Raw genomic sequence first — 21,771 nt, 5'->3', positions numbered from 1 at the left:
ACAGCCCTTGGTCGGGTGAAACCCGAGTCATTCCGGTACGTAGAACCGGCTGTCGGGGGAATGAATTATGAACGGATAGCAGTCGGCGCTAACATTCCGCAGGGCCTGGGTTCAAGCCTGGTTCAACCCAACATAAAAAACAAAAGTTGTTTTCTAATAATGGTCGCCCCTCGACTGGCATTGGCAAACCTCCGAGAGTATTTCTGCCATAAAAACAGTTTCTCTCTCACAATCACCGTTCGGAGTCGGCGTAAAACTGTAGGTCCTTCCCCTTGCAGCAATCTATTAATATTATACTCGCAAAGAATTTCCAAATTTGTTTACACTGGCAATGAAGTATCTCTTTATGTTGAAAATATAAATGGGTTCTGGCCGGTAATGCGGAAATGCTTCTAATGAAAAATGTATACATTTTTAACTCTAATAATTACATACTATTTAATTTTATTATAAAAAAAAATTCTGAACTAGATTTTTAACTGGAATTTTCTATAACCGAAATCCGGAAATCCGGACGGATTTTAGCCAGTATCCGGCCGGATTTTAGTCAGTATACGGCCGGATAGTCGGATAACCGAAAAAAGGCCAGATAAGCCGGATTCCGGATATCTACCGGATACCCGGAACATCCCTAATTTTTATAAGCTTTTATTTAACTTGGTCATCTCGCGCAAATCGCGGAAATTTCCAATCGATTTTAAACTGACTTCGCGATAAGTTAGAGACTTGAAATTTTCAGCATAGTTCCAATCACGATGACAATGCAATTTAANGGTATTCTGGCTGACAAATATTCAGCTAATAAGTCAATCTAGTAAATTCAAAAGAAAAAACAACAAAAATACAAATAATCGCTGTCAAACATTGCTAAATGTGACGGGTAGAACATTAATTTTTTAGCGTGAATTTTTCGCATACTTTTAAGTCGAAGCACTTGTTTTTGCGATGTTAATTTAAAATAATTCTTAATGCGAGGCTTAGCATAAATGTCTTCTAGTTTATTTAGTAAGTTTCAAATTGATAAATTTCCTTATATACATATGTACATATAAACAAAAAATATTCGAAAAATTAATAATTTTGAAAACATTCAGATATTTAATGGAGCAGATCTTGCAAAGCTCTCCTGACCCAGACTAGTGTTTATATGCAAAATAATAAGGAACATTTGTACTTTAAGATTCCGTAAGCACTTTTTGCAAAGGTCTGCACGAAATTCTAATTTTCTTCATTAAATATGGCATGCATCCGAGGAGAGTGGCTTAAGCCAAAAAACATGATAATGCTGTAATGAAACATATTTTGGATAAAGTGGGAAGAGACATTGGCAGTACAGTATGGCTGACTTCCAAAACGTACCAATACAATGATTGGATACTGTTATACTACGGTATGCAAACTGTTTGTATATGCACAGTTGCGACACATTGCAACCATATAAATTATATTTTAAATATTCAATATAGCAATGAACAATTTTTCTGAATTTTCCATTTTTAAAACATCAATGGTAACCAATAACAATCGAAGCATCAACTTTGTTTGTGATGCGCTGATTGCTCTAGTGATGCGTTTCTATAACTTTTCGGATGCGTTTTGGAAAAGTATACATTGTCAATATTTTGTAGTTCGGCGTTATGGAACATTAGACTTTGTACGTATGCAAAGCAATTGACGTTTTGGAAGTCAGCTTATTATTCGCTTATAAGCCCCCCAGTTGCATTTCCTGCTTATAAGCTCTAGAAACATTNGGTGGAGCCTTGTACAGATTATGTTAAAAAAGCTGTGTTAAGACAGAAATGTCAGGTNGACTTTGTACGTATGCAAAGCAATTGACGTTTTGGAAGTCAGCTTATTATTCGCTTATAAGCCCCCCAGTTGCATTTCCTGCTTATAAGCTCTAGAAACATTGCAAGAAAATTTCCCCTATTTAAATATCCACCAAAAATCACGATATAAACATTTCCAGATTAAAAGCTCTAAAAAATGTGTCACTATCCCGCTTATAAGCAATGAAAATACATCTTTCATTTTGAAATTCTTTTACCCCACGTCTCCACCTTGTACAGATTATGTTAAAAAAGCTGTGTTAAGACAGAAATGTCAGGTGGAGACCGCAAATTTCCACTGTTAAACCATATCTGCCTTGCCGAATTTCTTACCATCGCTGTCTTACCATCAAGTTGATCTGATTGGCTTGGAACACTTTCGAAAATGAAATGTTAAGACAGCAAGTTGTGCACATGAGAAAACGACACAAAGTTAAAACAGAAATTTGATAGATGTTAAAATACATTTAGTAGAAAGTGGAGACGTGTGGTTATGAACCACTTGGACTGGTTTTGGAATTTGTTGCACATTTATTTATGTAAATGACATCTCAATTTTTTTACTATTTTAAATTGAAAAATTATTATTTAATAATAGTCGTTACATAGATGAACCGGCAATACATACAACTGAGGATTTCAATATAAGCACAGTCAGTGCTTATAAGCGGTATTTTCATACAAGCACTTCCCGTTTATAAGCACCGAATCTCGTGAATTTTCGATGGTTCATATATCCGGGAGATACTGTATAATATATGTACATTCTTTCTGAAATGAAATATCATTGGAATAATTTTGCCAAAAATTTTTCGGCGTTTCAATTTGAAGAAGGGCTGGCTGGAATTACTATAACATTTTCTAAGTAAATGCCCCGCGGAAGTTAAAGTTCTGAGGGGTTACTATGTAATTCGATTCGAAAGTTAAAGTTCTGGGGGGTTACTATGTAATTCGATTCGAAAGTTAAAACTACTCGAAAATTGTATTCGTACGAGTATGAATGCCTACTATCTAACTTTCGGATCGAGTACAAAGTGTTTCCATTCATTTGGCTCTACTTTCGAATATTTTAATGGTGATTTCGTCTCTTCCAAAAAATGTTGCCCTTTCCCGGTGCAAAATGTGTTTGTAAAAAGGCATGTTTCTGCCTTCTTGTCCTTGTCTAGCTCACGCGTTTCATAATATTGTCGTTTTAAACAATCATCTGATTTTAAGGGCAACCATCTCTCCTGACAAAGCTTCACAGGGCAGAGAAAATGACTATTTTGCCTTGCAAGAGTGTGACATTTTAAGAAACGAGCACAACATTTTTTCACCCTTTGCCTTTAATTTAGACTCGGTGAAAAAACAAAAAAAATATTATAAAGTTTAAAGCAAGAATTTATGTGTACTTTGGAAACGAAACTTTATACCGTATGTTAGCATATTAGAAGAGCATTTGCTTAGTGAACATGGGTTCCGCGGTTCGAATCTCATCGGGCGACAAACCTTTTTTATCATTAAAACAAAAATTTTTATTTTTTAGTATGTAAGTAATTTTTTTTAAGAAACAATATATACATACATACTTGTTTTGGAGACAGAGGCACTGAAGTAAAATCGGGGAACCAAAAAATTAATATCGCTCATTTTCTGCAAGAGTGTCATAATCCAAACCGATTTTTTAGTTAAGTAGGATGCAGAAATTACAGTCTTCTATGTTGTGTAAAAATTGCGTAGCTGTATCGATTAACAACAGCTCATTAGAAGAAAATGTATCTTAATTTTACTATGGGAGCGTATGCAAACGGTAAACTATAAAGCCGTTTTTCTTGATTTTTGATTTTTTTGATTATGACATGTATGTATGAGAATATGTGAATTCCACCTGAGCAGTTCAACACAAATACCACAGCACTACAACACAACAACACAATAGACCACACCACAACCACGACAGACCATACAATACCCTGCAGGGAAACCGCGGACTGGTGCATAAAATTTCTAGTTCCGTACAAGATCTTTATCGCCAAAAACGAACCAGTCCGATAGTAAGTAGATCCCCACCAGTTCAAAATCAGCGAAATGTGGGTCTCTTAAAAAAACTATTTTAATTCTCTTTTTTCATTAGAAATCTATATCTAAAGTGACTAGTTTAGAACTGGTTCGGAATTATAGAAAAAGGGACGCAGAACGAACTAGATCTTATCTGTCGAATTTATAACTAGTTCGAAACTATCGAAAAAGGGATGCAGCGGGGGCTTGTTTACTTTACATAGATATGTGTTTGGCGGCTTTTTCGTTCAAATGCACTTTCATTCTGCACTTCGCAGATGCTATTTCATAGTTTGGTAATACAAAACAAAACTTTGTATTAACATACTAACATCTTGGGGCCAACTGGAATGTAACAAATAACAGCGAGCACCTCTGCAAAGTCAGCTACAGCCAAAGGTATGTAAACGTACATTTCTTACAATCATTCAAACAAATTTAATTTCAAATTGAAAAAAACGTTTCTTTGAAAATAATGTAAAATCGCACACACGGAAGAACCAAAAAGATTGAAAAATCATGATACTTTTTTCTTTCGTCTGTCGATTTTAGAACTGGTTCGGAACTATAGAATTTAGGACTAGTTCGGAACTATCGAAAAAGGGATGCAGCGGGGGGCAATTGACACTTCCTAGGACATCGCCATGTTAAATTCGCCAGTTGCTTGTATGCAAAAGAGATTTATCGCGAACCAGTGCTGGGTCTAAACGTACTACATGCGCACCAGTTTAGAACTAGAGATTTTCCCACAGGGTAGACACAACCGCACCACCACACACACGCACCACCACATAATACAAAACATGATACAAAAAAGAAGGTAGTTTCATTTAATGACATTCGTTGTTGTTGTTAACCATTTGACTTTTAATAAAATTATGACATTTCATTAAATTCATGCTACCTGATCACGAGCAGTAATATCTTTTTTTTAAGCAGAAGAATTCATCAGTCCACTCAAAGATGTCGAATATGATGAACCAATTTTCTATGCATAATCTCAAAAAGGGGGTTGACAAAACTAGGTTTCAGAACGGATGAAGAAAGTGATCAAAATTATACTTATGCTAATTGCTTATCGGAGGGCGGTCTGCGCAAGCCGAATTCGATTTAAAATAAAAAAAATAAAAATTAAAAATTTTAAAATTAAAAATAAATAATAAAAATGAAAAAATTACAAAATAACAACATAATGCTCTCATGATTTATATTATAAAATAAAAATAACAATTTCAATGAAGTCTCCTTTAACAGTACATATTTTATATATTTTTAATAAAAAAGGTGCGAGAACCACGTGAGTAAAAAAATTACCAAGCACTGATAATGATTTTTCATTTGAAATATTAAATTGGTATAAATGTGGGAAAGAAAATACTCCGATTTATTGTTTTAATATTATCAAACTGGCAAGGCCGTTGAGAATGTTCACAATTTATGAAACTTCAAAAAATTTTATTATTCGTCAAAAGTTGTTTATTGAAACTACCTTCTTTTTTGTATCATGATACAAAAAATCTTTGCGTATTTTCATTTGACCACTCATTACTTCTTTATTTATCCCTCGCTTTCCTTTATTAGTAACTTGATTTTTTTTTGTAACAGAACAGGCTTTGGCACAAAAGCAAAAATTTGCCACAGAGCCTGATATTTTTTTAATTTTTATTACGTTAAAGTTTGATTATTTTTCACTTCTTCATTAAAAAATAAAAAAAAAACTGGATGATTAATTAATTTGTCAGAAACTATCAGTCCTATCGGAAAGTGATGTATATATGGTGAATTTTATTAGCTTTGAAATGTTGTACTTGCTTTTCCTTAGATTGTAGTGCATAGGATTGGCTAAGCCAACGAATTCTAATAATTTTTGGTAGCGACCGTAACCACTCCTTTATATGGACCTGTCCGATAATCCGGACGAGAGTCGCATACAAAATTGCAGTGCTTCGATTAAAATAAACGCGTGTTCTTGTATTTTCTTTTATTTGCTTTATTAAGGCCAGTTGTCCAAAGCAGTATTGAACGAACTAGCGCGTACGAATGCAAAATGAAAATGAGCGCAGTTTCAATGCTTACATGAATATTTATAGGCAATCATGACAATGCAGAACGTCAGTGATGCATTTTTTGCGTACCCAAATGCACAGCACAGGGTTGTATTTTCGACAGGACATTACAGTGAGTCCACATGTATATCAGATAACATAACATTTATGGTATAACATAAAACAATGAAGTAGATTAATATGTAAAAACGATGGTTGTTACAGTCTCCCCCTAGGATACAGAAATCGACCCGATGATGTATCCTATTTGGTAATCTTTCGAGGTCGTCCTCGACGTCTTAACATGTTGACTGGTGCTTCAGGAACATTGTCAGAGCTACGATATGGTGTCAATGATGATGCATGGTATGTGCCCAAAGGATACTGGAGATTGTCCTCATGAGCAATTACGTAGGAGGTGGCACCTTGTTTGTCAACAATCACGTAAGGCCCATCTCGGCGTGGAATAAACTTTGATGCTACACCCTTTGCAGCATTACTCAAAACGTGAGTTGTCACAAGCACTTTTGCTCCAATTTCTAGACCTTCTTGGTCGCGTCGTCGGGGATTGGTGACGGCTTTATTAGCGTCTTGTCGTTTGTGCTCATATTCTTGCGTAGCCTTGAACACGTCGGCGAGCGTGCTAAGATACGGTGTGATTTCAGCAATGAAATTTTCGGAGTGAATGATAGCTCTTAAGTCATGCTTGACGTCGTCGATTGTGCGTAATTCACGCCCAAATGTAAGAAACGCAGCAGTATGCCCAGTACTTTGGCATCGTGTCGTGTTCATCGCAAATCGTATGGCTGGCAACTTCTCTGCCCAGTTACGATGTTGTCTTCCTACTAATATGGACAACTGCGTCTTCAAATCTCGATTCTTCCGCTCCACAGGATTTGCTTGAGGGTGATAGAATGGCGTAAACACTTGGCATATATCCAGACAGAAAGCAACCTTCTGCATCACACCTGACACGAATTGCACACCGTTGTCGCTTATTATCCGCCTTGGGACTCCATAGCGCAAGAATACCTCATCTATAAGCGTTTTAGCACAGTTTTCAGCGGATGCTTCTTTCAGTGGGAACAGTTCCACCCAGCGACTAGCCACGTCTTCAATAATATAAATCCACTGCAGGCCATTCGCGTCTGGTGGTAGTGGTCCAAACAGATCAATGGCTATGGCTTCAAAACGCTGTTTTCTGGAAACTGTCTGGTACAGTCCCATTGGCTTCAAGTTGGTTACCTTATAGCGTTGACACTCGATACAGTTCCGGACATGTTTCTCAACGTCTTTTCGCATACCTGGCCAATAGTAACGCGATGATATTTTAGACAACGTCCGGTCGATTCCATAATGACCAGCAGTGTCTTTATTGTGGAAGTTATTTAAAATAGCCGGGCGATCGGATTCTGGAACAACTAGCTGGGCCTCCTCGCTCTCCTCGTCGTTGTAGCAGTAAAGCACGCCGTCATTCATGGTGAAACCTCGTTTACTCCAATGCACCACATCATCAGTTTCTCCCTCGAAACAATCAATAATTACTTTTAAAGTGGGATCACTAAGCTGGCTGTCGCGGATTTCCTTCGCTCCTAGACGTGGAAGATCAACGGCGAACGAGCATATATTGCATGATTCTTTGGATTCATGTCCATCCGCACAAGGTGGCCTTGACAACATGTCTGCCACGACATTTATTCTACCAGGTTTATAGTCGATGGTCAGATTATATGGCTGTAGGAGCAGTGCCCATCGAGCTAGGCGTCCAGTCGGTGATTTGAGTGACATAAGCCATTTAAGCGGCCGGTGGTCTGTGATGAGTTTTACCTCGGATCCCTCAATGTAGCCACGATACTTTTGGACAGCCCACACGATGGCAAGAGCTTCTCTTTCAATGGTAGAGTAGTTTTGCTCCGCTTTAGTCAAAAGCCTACTCGCGTATTCTATGGGGTGTTCATCAGCACTCTCCCCCTGGATCAAAACTGCTCCTAGAGCGTATCCACTAGCGTCGGTTTTCAAAATAAATGGAATAGTTTCGTCGACTTGCTTCAGGATGGGCGACGTTATCAACAACTGTTTCAATTTGTCAAACGCACCTTGTTGGTCATCTGTCCATACCCAAGTAGCATTCTTTTTGGTCAACTGTGAAAGTGGTTTTGCGACATCTGCAAACTGTGGTACGAAACGCCTATACCACGAACAAGCTTGGAGGAACGATAGCAACTCTTTGGTGTTTTTCGGAGGTTTACGCAGTGATATTGCAGTGACCTTGTCTGGATCTACTCGTATGCCAGCTGATGTTAGGATGTGTCCAAGATATTTAACCTCGCGACAAACAAACCGACATTTTCCTTTGTTGACCTTAAGGCCAAATTGGCTTATCCGTTCAAAAAGCTTGCTGAGATCTTTAAGGTGCTCCTCGAAGCTACTGGAACATAGGATGATGTCGTCAAGGTACGCAAATATCGTGAGCTTACTTAAAGATGCTTTCAGTCGATCAATCAGCCGCTGAAACGTTGCCGGCGCATTTCGCAATCCAAAAGGCATGCGCGTAAATCTGTACGTACCAAACGGGGTAATAAATGCGGTCTTGTCCTGGTCTTCGCTCTTAACACCGATTTGCCAATAGCCTGCCTGCAGATCCAACGTTGACATGTAGTTAGTAGCTTTTGCTTCATGCAGCAAATCGTCGACTCGTGGAAGCGGATACCGATCTGGCTTGGTTATGGCGTTTAGTTCTCGGTAGTCGATGCAAACTCGGATGTCGCCTGACTTTTTGGGCACGATAACCACAGGAGCTGCCCATGGCGATTCGCACTCTACGATGACACCAACTCTTAACATTTCATCTATTTCCTTTCTTAACAGGATCTTTCGTTGCGGTGATAATCGATACGGTGGCAAGGCGATTGGAAGATGCTCGCCCGTGTCGATGCTGTGTACGGCAAATGGGGTTGCGCATGTTGATTCTTCGAAAACTGCCTTATGGTGTAATAATAATGAATCCAACTCTGCACGCTGCTGCATCGTTATCTCGCCACCAACCATCTGACGTGGCGGACTCAAATCAAGAGAGTATAACGGTAAGAAGTTTTCCTGGCAAAACTTTTCATAGGCGGTCATCTTTTCCTTTATTGGCGGTGCAAACAGGTGCGGTGTGTTTTCAGGTGTACGTTCACCAGCTGGAAGTGAATCTTTAAAAATCTTCTGCACAGAGTGTGGTGAATAATCGTTGGCATGTGAGCGTTTTATCCTTACTGCTGGTCCATAGTTTGCGTCTGGACACACTTCTGGAGGATCAGCCTCGTCGATTTTAGTGTTACGATTTTTAATGTAGCGTACGAAGTTGGAATATTCGTTTATGGCCTTAGTTTGAGGTGATTGTCTATATGTAGTTACCACATGCGCACCTGCTATATCTATAGCAAAGGGTATATCACTCACACTTGGCACAGCGAAATCATGTCGTATTTTGGGCTCATCCTCGAAATGCCAATAGCGTTGTGCCATATTCAGCACGATGCCCGCTTGTTCCAGAAAGTCGGCTCCAATTAGGGTACGATTTCTTGTAGCCTTCGGAAGTGATATCATACGTATTTTCCGAACCCTGTTGCCGATAGTTATGTCGCAAATGGTCGATAACACTTTTTGCGAGGTAGTGCTTCCATCTGCCAATGTAACGTCAGCGAAAACATCTTGGAAAACACAACCTTTGCTTGATAGTACCTTTTTTAGGTTAGCGCTGGCAACAGAAGTTTTTGCGCCAGTGTCGAAGAGAGCTTCTCCTTTCATCCCAAACATCTCGATGTGAACCAGTGGGCAACACCGTCCAACAATGGTGGTATGTACGGTGTTAAATGCTAGATACTGAGGGCTCTCTTTACTGTGACCGCTACATTTTGGGCAATTCGCACGATACACCCCAGGGGCGCCACAGCCGTAACATGAAAACGCAGGTGTGCGTTTGATTTGCGGCGCTGCTCCGCTTGAACTTGCCACTGTAGATTGCTGCTGTGCCTGCTGCTCCTTCTTCTTCTTTAAACACACATCAACTGTATGACCGCGTAATCGGCAGAAAGAGCACCTTTTTGGCCCATCCGCGCGTTCCGCTTTCTCACTTGGTGCCGTCGGAAGTTGATTGGATTCAGCGAGAAATAATTCCGCATCTCGGCAACGCGGTATGAGCTCGTCGAATGTTGAAAATGCGTCACGATGCACTCGATCTCTAATTTTCACGGATAGGAGGCCGTATAACATATTTAGCTGCACTGCCTCGTTAACACTATCTTTAAGTTGGGAGAACAACAGCCGCTTTTTACAAATGAAGCTATCGGTAGGTTCACGCACTTGTTGCTTATGCTCAAAAATGTTCAAATAGATCTTCCAGTCGGGCGTCGGTGGAGAAAACGTTGATCGAATCAATTGCATGGCATCGTCGAATGTTGAGATAGATTCTTTTACCCCTATCCACCATGTCGCTGCATAATCTTCCAGCAATAGTGGCATACCACGCAACGCATCGACATCAGAAATCTTCTCGATATCTTTAAAAACTGTAATAGCAGCAACAAATTCTTCTACCGCTGCTGGATCCCGTTGTCCTCTAAAGCGTGATTTGCAATTCGTAAAAGAACCGCTTTTGCCGCCGCTTGAAATCGCCTCCAATATTTGTGAAAATTGTTCGGGTGAAAATGTCGCCATTTTGTGCACGCTAGCGTTGTCGTCGTCGTCGTCGTCGTGATTCGAGGCCACTAAGTTGGGCGCCAATGAAATGTTGTACTTGCTTTTCCTTAGATTGTAGTGCATAGGATTGGCTAAGCCAACGAATTCTAATAATTTTTGGTAGCGACCGTAACCACTCCTTTATATGGACCTGTCCGATAATCCGGACGAGAGTCGCATACAAAATTGCAGTGCTTCGATTAAAATAAACGCGTGTTCTTGTATTTTCTTTTATTTGCTTTATTAAGGCCAGTTGTCCAAAGCAGTATTGAACGAACTAGCGCGTACGAATGCAAAATGAAAATGAGCGCAGTTTCAATGCTTACATGAATATTTATAGGCAATCATGACAATGCAGAACGTCAGTGATGCATTTTTTGCGTACCCAAATGCACAGCACAGGGTTGTATTTTCGACAGGACATTACAGTGAGTCCACATGTATATCAGATAACATAACATTTATGGTATAACATAAAACAATGAAGTAGATTAATATGTAAAAACGATGGTTGTTACAGCTTTGATTTTTAAATTGGTTCGTAAGATATACGTGATTAAGTGGATCCACTTTTTGTTTTAAGCTGAGCTATTCATAAAAAAAAAAATTAACTCGATTTTCGGAATCACCGAGCAATTCTACATAGAAATTGGATAGTGGCGTCTGGAGAACAAAAACCAAACTAAAATTTGTGATCCAGTGTTATTTTAACTTTTTTTGTGTTTTCCCCAGTATCCCAGTTATCCGTTAGCTCAAACGCCTTCGAATCACTTTTTCGATTTTCGAGTAACTTTGGCAATGAAATTTGGATTACGTAGTGGCTCATATCCGTAAACTGAATGTGGAATTCCGAATATGGAATATTTCAATTCGTTTTCGTAATAGGTAGTATGGAAAATCTATTTCGGACGAAAATTCTTTCGAATCGAATTGCATAGTAACCGCCCTGATAGTAAATACTGATAAGATAATAATTTAAATATGAGAATGATGAACATCTGGCACTGTTATTCATATGGGAGGTACAGGAAAATTTGTGCTTGCCACGCCCATTTATAGTCCAAAAAAGTATATTGCAAAATTTCAACATTACACATACATACCTTTCATAGTTACGACTTTTGGCACGCTAAAATTGAAAAAGGGCACGGTGTGAAATTCACTCGGAACCTGCCTGATTGCGAATGGGATTATCTGTAAACTCGAATATCCGTTCGGATATTCGGGTATACGGATAAAATCCAGATATCGATATCCAGTTAGTGTCCGTTCATTTTATTATCCGGTTAATACCCATTCATTTGGTTATCTGGATATTAAGGAGCATTTGGCCGGATTCGTAAAATTGTTCTCAAAAACACTGAATCTACCGAGTTAAAAAATAAATAATATAAACTTTATTTATATAAAAACAACTGTTTTTAATCGACTGCAAAAGAATTAGGAAGATTATCAATTTATCGGAATATATTTCTGTATGCACATTACCGGATCGCTTTGAACCAATTTTGATAATTCTTTTTTTATCGGAAAAGGGTACCTCAAGGGAGGATCCATACTTATTTGGTTTAGTTCCGATCATTGGATCGTAAAGAAATTACCGGTATTGAAATCGGTTGGGTTTTGCTTCAATATTACTTGTTTTATTGATCATTTTTAGTTAAGAATATCTGGATGTCCAGACTAAAGATGGGCATGGGACTAAATAGTGTTTACGCAGGAAGTGATTAAGTAGTGAATGAATACATATTAATGACGCAGAAGAATTTAAATGCATTGACCCGGAAGCTTGGTCTATAGAAAAACAAAGCAGAAAGCTACAGACGTGAAAAGTTTTCATCTACTTGAACCTGGCGTCAATCTGGTTTTCGTAAACGACAGGACACTTTTTTTTGCATACTTTCCTGTCAACGAACCCGATACGCCTGTTTATGGTAACGACATTAAAAGCTTACAGCTGGTTTCAGCAGCAATTTAAAAGCAAATTATTTTTTATTTTTCCATATAAAATTACTTGTAGGGAAATTTTGCCAAAACACATTTTCCATACACACGGACCCCGGATTTTAGGTTAAGTGGGAGAGAAGTTAACTCTTGACACATTTTCAATTTAAACTTATTGCTGGCATTTAATATGATTTTTGGGCTTTGGTTTGTTCAGACAATTATAGTAGAATTTAACGGCAAATATTTTTGTAAACATTTTAACTCGTTATACCCCTGCCGTATGTGTATTTTTTGCATTTTTAAAATGTTCCACAGAAATGTTCTCCATGTTATATTTTGCATAAGAATGTGCAGAAGGAGGGAAGGGGACTAGTTGAATCCTAAGAAGAGTTTGCTCCAACTCATCACAATTTTCTTTAATAGTTTGTTACGTTTTCTACTTTTTCGCCACAAATGATTGTTTCTGCAATTTTTAGAAAAAAGCAATTGCTTAATTTTTATTCATACGGACCAATTTTCCTTCGTTGAACATTTTAACCCATTAAGTTCAACCATAACCTTAGTTTGAAAAGGTTCAATGTGAGTTCATTAAGAGTGGAAGATGGAGGGTAACAATTTTAAATAAAAGTGTTAAGCAGAAATTTTTACTAGGGCTCGCCGAAAATGAAAATACCATCAGAGTAAACCTAAGTGCGCTTAATGTATTCATCTAAATTATAAATTAGTAAAATTCCTAGCTGAACTCCTTATTAGCCCATTTTAACCCTCTAACAGCCATTTTTAGCTAATTTTTCTCTAATAAGGGTCGAAAAGACCCTTGCTCACTAATATCTCTTTATTATTATATTTTTTATTTATTATCATTTCTTTATTTGCGCTTGTGTATGTACATATGTATGTTTGTACGTACATTTTTAATGGCACTACCAAAAATTCAGTTGGTAAAGGGTTAAAAAGTTCAACGAAAAAATATCCTTAAATTTTACTATTGATCGTGAAAGCATTAAGTTTTAAATTCATTTATACATAAAATTGCGTGATTTATAATTGAATTTGTGACCAAAAAAGTATAAACTTTTACCCACTGTAAGACAAATTTTAATGGGGAAATGCAAGGTTCTCTTAGAATTCGACTACCACATAAGGATCCTACCCTTTGGACATTACTTGGTTGAGGCCAAGACATATCGAAACAGGTTAGCATTTGAGCAAAAACAACATTTGCATGAATTTTATTGTTGTTGTAGCAGCAGTGCTCAACCCCCCGGGGTTTCGTCATGGGTCGTCTTCGTCCTCTGACTCGACAAGCTTGACGCCAAGAAAGCGGGCGGCGTCGATAGGCGCGGTCCATAGAGCTTCTGGTGTCAGCGTCGTGGGGTTAGAGGCGCATGCGAATAGTTGTTGGGTGTTGTGTAGACCTTGCCCGCATGCAGGACATGTATCTGCCACTTCTGGGTTCAGCCGGGAGAGTTAGCTGTTTAGTCTGTGGCATCACCCAGAATGGAGTTGTGCTAGGGTGCACCTGGTCTCTCTTGACAGTTCAGCTTCGTCGATGTTGATGGGCGGCGGTCGAACGGGTGCTAAGACTCGACCTGACTGCATCTGTGTGTAGGTGGTTAAGCGCCGCTCTGTATTTTTCTGCGTCGAATGGGTGGTCTACACACGGCTCATCGTCGGGTTTCCAAGTGTGCAGGTGACGTCTGACATGTCGGGGGGCGGGTCATTTCGAAGCGGAGCGTTGTTGCGGTGATTTCCACGGTGACATCTCACGAGGAACTGCTTCGATAGCAACGTGTTGTGCTCTTTCACCGCCAGCATCTGTCTTTCTTGGTGGAGGTGATGCTCGGATGACATGAGATGGCAGCCTGTAGCCGTGCGTAGAGCTGCATTTTGGCATGTTTGTAGGTTTCTTCACTGTGCATCGCTGGTACCTGCCGACCACACAGGCGCTGCGTAGTTTGCCACCGACCGGCTGATTGCTTTGTACGTGGTGAGTAGGGTTTCTTTGTCGGATCCCCAAGTTCTGCCGGCTAGTGACTTGAGGACTTTGTTCCTTGCTCGCATCTCAGGTGGCTGAGGCGTGCGCTGAAAAGGGGAATAGGCTGTCGAACGTAATTCCTAGGATTTTGGGGTGGTTGACCGTCGGTATTGTGTTGCCATCGACACACAGTGTGTTTTTTGAACACTCCATGCGAATTAATCATAGCGGTTTCGACAGAAGCAACATTTTGATATGAAACAAAATATTTTTGAATGCTAATTTTATTCCCTTTCACGGAAAAATACTGCCACCCACAATCACTCCTTGACCTTAAAAAATTGGTAAAAAATAGTGTTATTCGAAAAATACATAGAAAATCCACTGGATTTGTTCCAAAAAAAATATTTTTGTATCTTTTACTACACTAATATTATAGATTTTGAGACGAGAAATATGACACCCCACTGTTTAAAAATTGAAACAAAATTTTTACACCTCAATTTAAGAAATGCGTTTTTGACTGCATTTTTTTTATTTGCATGCAGCTGTGCATCCTTCTCACAACTTTAAATCACTCGAATAACAAGTACACTGAGGGAAATAATGCATAGTANTAAAAAATTGGTCAAAAATAGTGTTATTCGAAAAATACATAGAAAATCCACTGGATTTGTTCCAAAAAAAATATTTTTGTATCTTTTACTACACTAATATTATAGATTTTGAGACGAGAAATATGACACCCCACTTTTTAAAAATTGAAACAAAATTTTTACACCTCAATTTAAGAAATGCGTTTTTGACTGCCTTTTTTTTATTTGCATGCAGCTGTGCATCCTTCTCACAACTTTAAATCACTCGAATAACAAGTACACTGAGGGAAATAATGCATAGTAAAAATTAATACTTTATTTTTAGTATTTTTATTGAGCTTTGTACCACGATTGTTTATTAGGAAAAATGGATGTATAGAATTGACAACAACAACCACGCTGCCGAGTTTAAATAGCGGCAAATCAGCTGCACTTGATAGTAGTTGGTTGAATAAGGAAAATGAATTAGCAACAAGAGTTTACGGGATGTACATAGCTCAGTGGTTAACGCTTCTGACTTTGAACATCGAATTCGCAGGTTCGATCCCTGCTGAAGTCAAGAAAAAGAAGTCTGATGAGGAGATGTGGTGATCTCCGAAATAGTGCTATAACTTCTACCGCTTAGACTTTGTTGCTTTTTCAATTTTTCCTAATAAACAATCGTGGTACAAAGCTCAATAAAAATACTAAAAATAAAATGTTAACAAGCCACAATAACATTGACAAATTAATACTTTATATTTGATTATCGTTTAAAAATGTTCGTATTTAAAAATAATATTTTCATACAAATTTTATTAAGTACGTATTTGACTGTTCACATCTGAGTATGTATATGAGTGTACATACGCCCCCCAAGCATGCAGAGCGCCGCTCTGAGAGCGGTGACAACACACACATTCATACATAGTACATGTTTATCCGTACAAATCGCGTGCTGTGGTGTTGGTGGATATTCAACATTTGAAAGCAATTTTATATACCTGGGTGTAGCTGAGTGCGCAAAGATGCACGCCACAATTTGTTGATATCCAGAGATGGTCAGCGTTCGAATTCCACTGCAGGCAACATGCAAGTTAAATATTTTTTTTTTTAGTTTTTGTCTTGATTATTCACTTCACGGATGCTTTTTCAGAACTAACGCGGTCATTTTAATATTCGCGTAATTGAATTGAATATTTAACAATATACAGTACTTTCGTTGATGTTTATAGTAAGATCAATTACGTTTCTATTTGATTTTAATATTTTTTCCCTCAGTGTACGCTGTAGTGCTATTCAAGATCTTTGATTTGAGCCAAGGTATAAGGCTCTAGGCCCTTTGTGAGCCAAATTATAACGATTCTGAAGTTAAACCTCGAAATTTCATTCGACATTTTTGCGTTTTTTTTTTCTTCTAATTTCAGAGTAAAAACCCGTACAGCAGATTCGAAGTTTGGTTTAAAATTGTTATAACTTGGCTCTCAGAGGGCCTAAAGATTTCCACCATGGCTCAAGCTAAAGATCTTGAATAGCACTACAGCGTTATTCGAGTGATATAAAATTGTGAGAAGGTTGCAAGCTGCATGCAAATAAAAAAAATGCAATAAAAAATGCATTTCTTAAATTGACGTGTTAAATTTTTTTTTGATTTTTAAACAGTGGAGTCGTATTTATCGTCTCAAAATCTATAATATTAGTGTAATAAAACATACAAAAATTTTTTTTTGGAACAAATCCGGTGGATTTTGCATGTTTTTTTCGAAGAACACTATTTTTGACCAATTTTTTTAAGGTCAAGGAGTGATTGTGGGTCAATGGAAGTATTTATCCACGAAAGGGAATAAAATTAACTTTCAAAAATATTTTGCTTCATATCAAAATGTTGCTTCTGTCGAAAGCGCTGCGATTAATTCGCATGGAGTGTTCAAAAAGCACACTATGCGACGTGGACGTCCAGCTCTAGCCTAACTTCCTTTGTCCAGGTGGTGATATCGCCAAATGCAAGGTCAACGTTGTCCTTACGCCTCGTCGGATGGGAGAGAGATTTTACCGTCGTCCACAGTTTGCTAGCTCCGCTGGAGAGATTGCAGGCATTGAGGGGCACTTTCCACGTTTTCCGCTTATGTTCGTTTACCAGTTTGCTAATGTCCTTGTTGAGATCCCTTATGTGGGGATCACTAGGATTAGACTGGCGGATTCGCTCCCGCTCGTCTGCGAGTCCCGCCGCTTCAGCTGGAAAGCCGACTTTGACGATCCTACCGGCTGGTATGAAGCGGGCGGCTGCTGCGTTGATGATCGGGCGAATTTTGCGCTCAGCTTCGCGCGCGCATGTTGGTGGTGGAAGAGCGTTGAATTTGCGGTCTGTGTGTTCCGTAAAACAGTCCCAGTTGGCCTTCTTGGTGTTCATGTACGTACGGTCTTCGGATTTGAAAAAATCTCTTGAGTGGTTTATCGCGACTACTATGGTATTCATCCTGACCCTGAAAGCTTGAGCCGGAGGAGTTTGCTTTCCTGGACCGCCGCGATTGAGATTTTGTTGCGCCTCATGAAGCCGACTATCTCAGCGATCTTGCTTTGGAGTCCGTTGCACGTGAACTGCAGTAATTTTATTGAGTTGGGCCTAGTGATGGTTATTCGCGGGGCAAGGGAGTACTGGCGCGCTGCCTGAACTGCTTGCTATGCTGGTTGTGTTGGTAGTGGGTGTGGTGGTCCGACTGCTGGTGTTGCCACCGGTGTTGGCGCCGGTGTCGGTGTGACCGTGGGCCCCGGTTGGGAGATTACCGCTGGCGTTGACGTTGGCACAGACGCAGGTGAAGGCGTTTGGGGTTGTGCGGTAGCGGGGCAGCAGGCTGCAGTAAAAGCAGTACTCCATTCGCGATGGTGTATGAGGCCGGAGCAGCGTTTCAGGTGGCACCTGTTGTTGCATGCATTGCACCTTACTGAGCCATCTGTTTTGAGTGGATGTCCGGGGTTGTGTGCTGGGAATTGGTCCACTGGCTGATGGTTGGACGGGCGCTGTTTGTGTGGAGTGCTGGGTCTGCTGTGGATTGTTGCAGCACGATGCAACAAAATTAGCAGTCCACTCCCTGTGGTGCCTGAGGCCTCAGCACGTTTTCAGGTGACATCAGTTATTGCAGCTGTTCCAACGGACTGAGGTGGACGAGTGATGTATATTTCGGTTGCAGACACTACATGTCGATTGTCCGGGGTTTTTTCTCTATGCTAATGTGAAGTGGTGTTTTGATGATGACGTCTGGCAACTTTTACCTTATGATGTATCAAGTGAGTGTGAATGTGAGGTACTCGACACCTTTGCTGAGTTCAACCTCTGTCAAATTAACAGAGTTCATAACGACAATAACCGTATTCTTAACTTGGTATTTACAAATAGTGACCTTAAATCTGATGTCGAACACCTCTCTCACCCCTCTCACCCCCTCTTCCTAACTCCATACATCACAAAGCTTTATGTGTTCGTTTTGAACTTGTCAGCTATATAAAATCAGTTAGTTGTAATCGCAAAAGCTATAACTTCACTGAAGCCAAATTTGGTGAGATTTCACGCTCGTTGAACTTGGTGGACTGGGAATCTGCCTTGGGCATCGCCCAATTGTCAAACGCTTACGATACTTTTAGAGACGAACTAGTAGTGGCAATTGAAAGCTTCGTCCCTATGAAGTCGGTAAAAAATCTTTCCAAACCGGTCTGGTATAACTAGGCTTATAAACCTAAACAATAAAAAACCAAGGCATATAAGCGGTATCGCCAGTCGAGTAATAGCTTCCCTGCAAAAATCGCTACTACTCCATGCATGCGTGTAAGGAGTACTCCCTAAGGACCAAGGAGTACTCCAAAATTAACCACAATTCATATAAAAAATATGGTCCAATTAACATTGCGATGTCCTAGGGCAGGACCATATACTCCATCCCTGAATTACATCAGAGCAGCACAAAACTACTCCAACATATTAACAATGGCATTGTTGTTATATTTTTTCGTTTGTTCACGCTTTTGTTCTTCACTTCTCAAATGCTTTTTCGAAATTAATAAAAACCAAGACAAAAATTAAAAATTACATGTTGCCTCTGACGGTATTCGAACCCGAACATGCTGGGAGCTAAGAACTAACAGCGAGCATCTCTACACGTTCAGCTACAGCCAGACATGCAAATGTGCTTTCAAATGCTCAACTTCAATCACATTTCGTTAAAACACGAGCAGTGATCGGATAACAAACAATAAGCTGACGCAGAGACACGAGTTGGTCCGCTACAGCATGACAGAGGAACACTTTTTTAAGTACTCCAATTTACCACAAATAGACTACATGGTCCCAGGATTTTTGCAGGGTTAGACCTTTTTGAAACTTACAGGGTGTTACAAAAAGAGTTTGATGTTTAGCTGCACTTACTTCCACTGCAAATGATTTGGTGCACTTAAGCGAAATGTGCATCAAAGCAGAAAACAAAAACTGTGATTTGTTTTGTTTTAAATTTTAAAATTTGTTTGAATACTGTTTTTCCTGAATTTTTTTTAAGTATTTATTTTAGGCTTCTTTAACAATAGTCACTACAGGGGCATTATTATTTTGTTTTGGGCCTACATCGCCACTACTGATTTCAGATGAGGGTAATCTCACAGGTTCGCAAAAAGTCATATGTTGCAAGCAAAATTAGCCTTTAAAAAATTTGTGTGCTTGTAAGTGAAGTATTTTTCGTACAAATCGAAGAAAATTTTTTCAAAAACAAGGCTGTTAAACGGAAAAGTGTTGCTAGGCGGAAATGCAGCTAAAAGTGAGAATTTCGTACAAAATGCATTTTATGAAGCAGTATTTTGGCAAAATTGTGCGGAAAATGCACCTAAGCGAATAGGCAGCTAAATGGAATATACTGTACTTGGAAAAAGATAGCTTTTCATTTCTTGCTAAGTATGTATGTACTGCAATGGTTGAATTTTTACTCTTTTCCTTGAATGAAAATAAATAACTACATACATAGACCTAAAGACTTGCACAAATTTCATATATGTATGTATATTTCCATTGAATGCAAGGTATAATAAGTTTTCTGAACTTCCCACTGGGAAAATAGGTAAACACCTAACGAGGTAAGCCATGTTTTCTTTCAGTTTTTAGTACCAAAATTGTCATCATGGCCAATGTCATCTACTAGTAAAGCGCAAAATGAACACCTCCGACGACACATTACGTTGTAAGTTGCAAAATAACGTGCAACCGAAGTTATTTCCAAGCACCGAACTAATCCGAGCGACTGCTCTGCATTATACGTAACTTACTTTGTAAAGCGGCTCAGAAGTATGTCTGATACCAAATGTACATTTTAAATTCCTACTTACATAAGGCGGCCACGTCTTTGTTAAAGTAAGGGAGATTCGTCAGTGACGTGGTAAGGACAGCCGGGTGAAGTGTAAGTTGCTGGTAAGGTATTGTCTTTCACCTGGCGGCCCTTACCACTTCCCTACCGAATCTCCATTACTTTAACAAAGACGTGGCCGCCTTATGTAAGTAGGAATTTAAAATGTACATTTGGTATCAGACATACCTCTGAGCCGCTTTACAAAGTAAGTTACGTGTAATGCAGAGCAGTCGCTCGGAGTAGTTCGGTGCTTGGAAATAACTTCGGTTGCACGTTATTTTGCAACTTACAACGTAATGTGTCGTCGGAGGTGTTCATTTTGCGCTTTACTAGTAGATGACATTGGCCATGATGACAATTTTGGTACTAAAAACTGAAAGAAAACATGGCTTACCTCGTAAGGTGCTTACCTATTTTCCCAGTGGGTTAATTTGAAATTGTCTGAACTTAAATTGTAAATTTAAAATGGAAATTTTCTGAATATGAATTGTAACTTTCTGAATTTGAAATAAAAGTTTCTGAATTTGAAATGGAAATTCTGAATTTGAAGTATAATTTTCTGAATTTGAATTACAACTTTCTGAATTTAAAATGGAAATTTTCTGAATATGAATTGTAACTTTCTGAATTTGAAATAAAAGTTTCTGAATTTGAAATGGAAATTCTGAATTTGAAGTATAATTTTCTGAATTTGAATTACAACTTACTGAATTTAACATGGAAATTCTGAATTTGAAATGGAAATTCTGAACTTTAATTGTAACTTTCTGAATTTAAAATGCAACTTTCTGAACTAAAACTGAAAAAGGTGTAGTAGTGTTGAATGGCATTGTCCATGCTTCTGCGCCATATACCAGCACGGGCATGATGAGTGACTTATAGAGTGTGGTTTTCGTACGTCGAGAGAGGACTTGACTCCTGAATTGCCTACTCAGTCCAAAGTAGCACTTGTTGGCACGAGTGATTCTGCGTTGGATTTTTATGCTGACATTATTATCGGTGTTAATACTGGTTCCCAAGTAAACGAAATTCTCTAATTTCTCGAAATTATAACTGTCAACAGTGACGTAGGTGCCAAGGCGCGAATGTGCTGACTGTTTGTTTGATGACAGGAGATACTTCGTCTTGTCCTCGTTTACCACCAGACCCATGCGCTTTGCTTCCCTATCCAACTTGGAAAAGGCAGAACAGACTTCGCGGTTTTTGTTACCGATGATGTCGATGTCATCGGCATAAGCCAGCAATTGCACGCTCTTG

General features: G+C 39.0%; 1 protein-coding gene across 4 annotated transcripts in view; it reads left to right on the top strand.

The window, feature by feature from the left end:
* Positions 1–21,771, top strand: part of CoRest (REST corepressor) — a 48,402-nt gene that overhangs the window by 14,046 nt on the left and 12,585 nt on the right. The window lies entirely within an intron of this gene.

This window comes from Rhagoletis zephyria, unplaced genomic scaffold (assembly GCF_001687245.7).
Source record: "Rhagoletis zephyria isolate East Lansing unplaced genomic scaffold, Rhagoletis_zephyria_1.1 Rzeph_scaffold_03698, whole genome shotgun sequence".
Taxonomy (NCBI): Eukaryota; Metazoa; Arthropoda; class Insecta; order Diptera; family Tephritidae; genus Rhagoletis; species Rhagoletis zephyria.
This window is presented reverse-complemented; position numbering and strand designations above follow the sequence as displayed.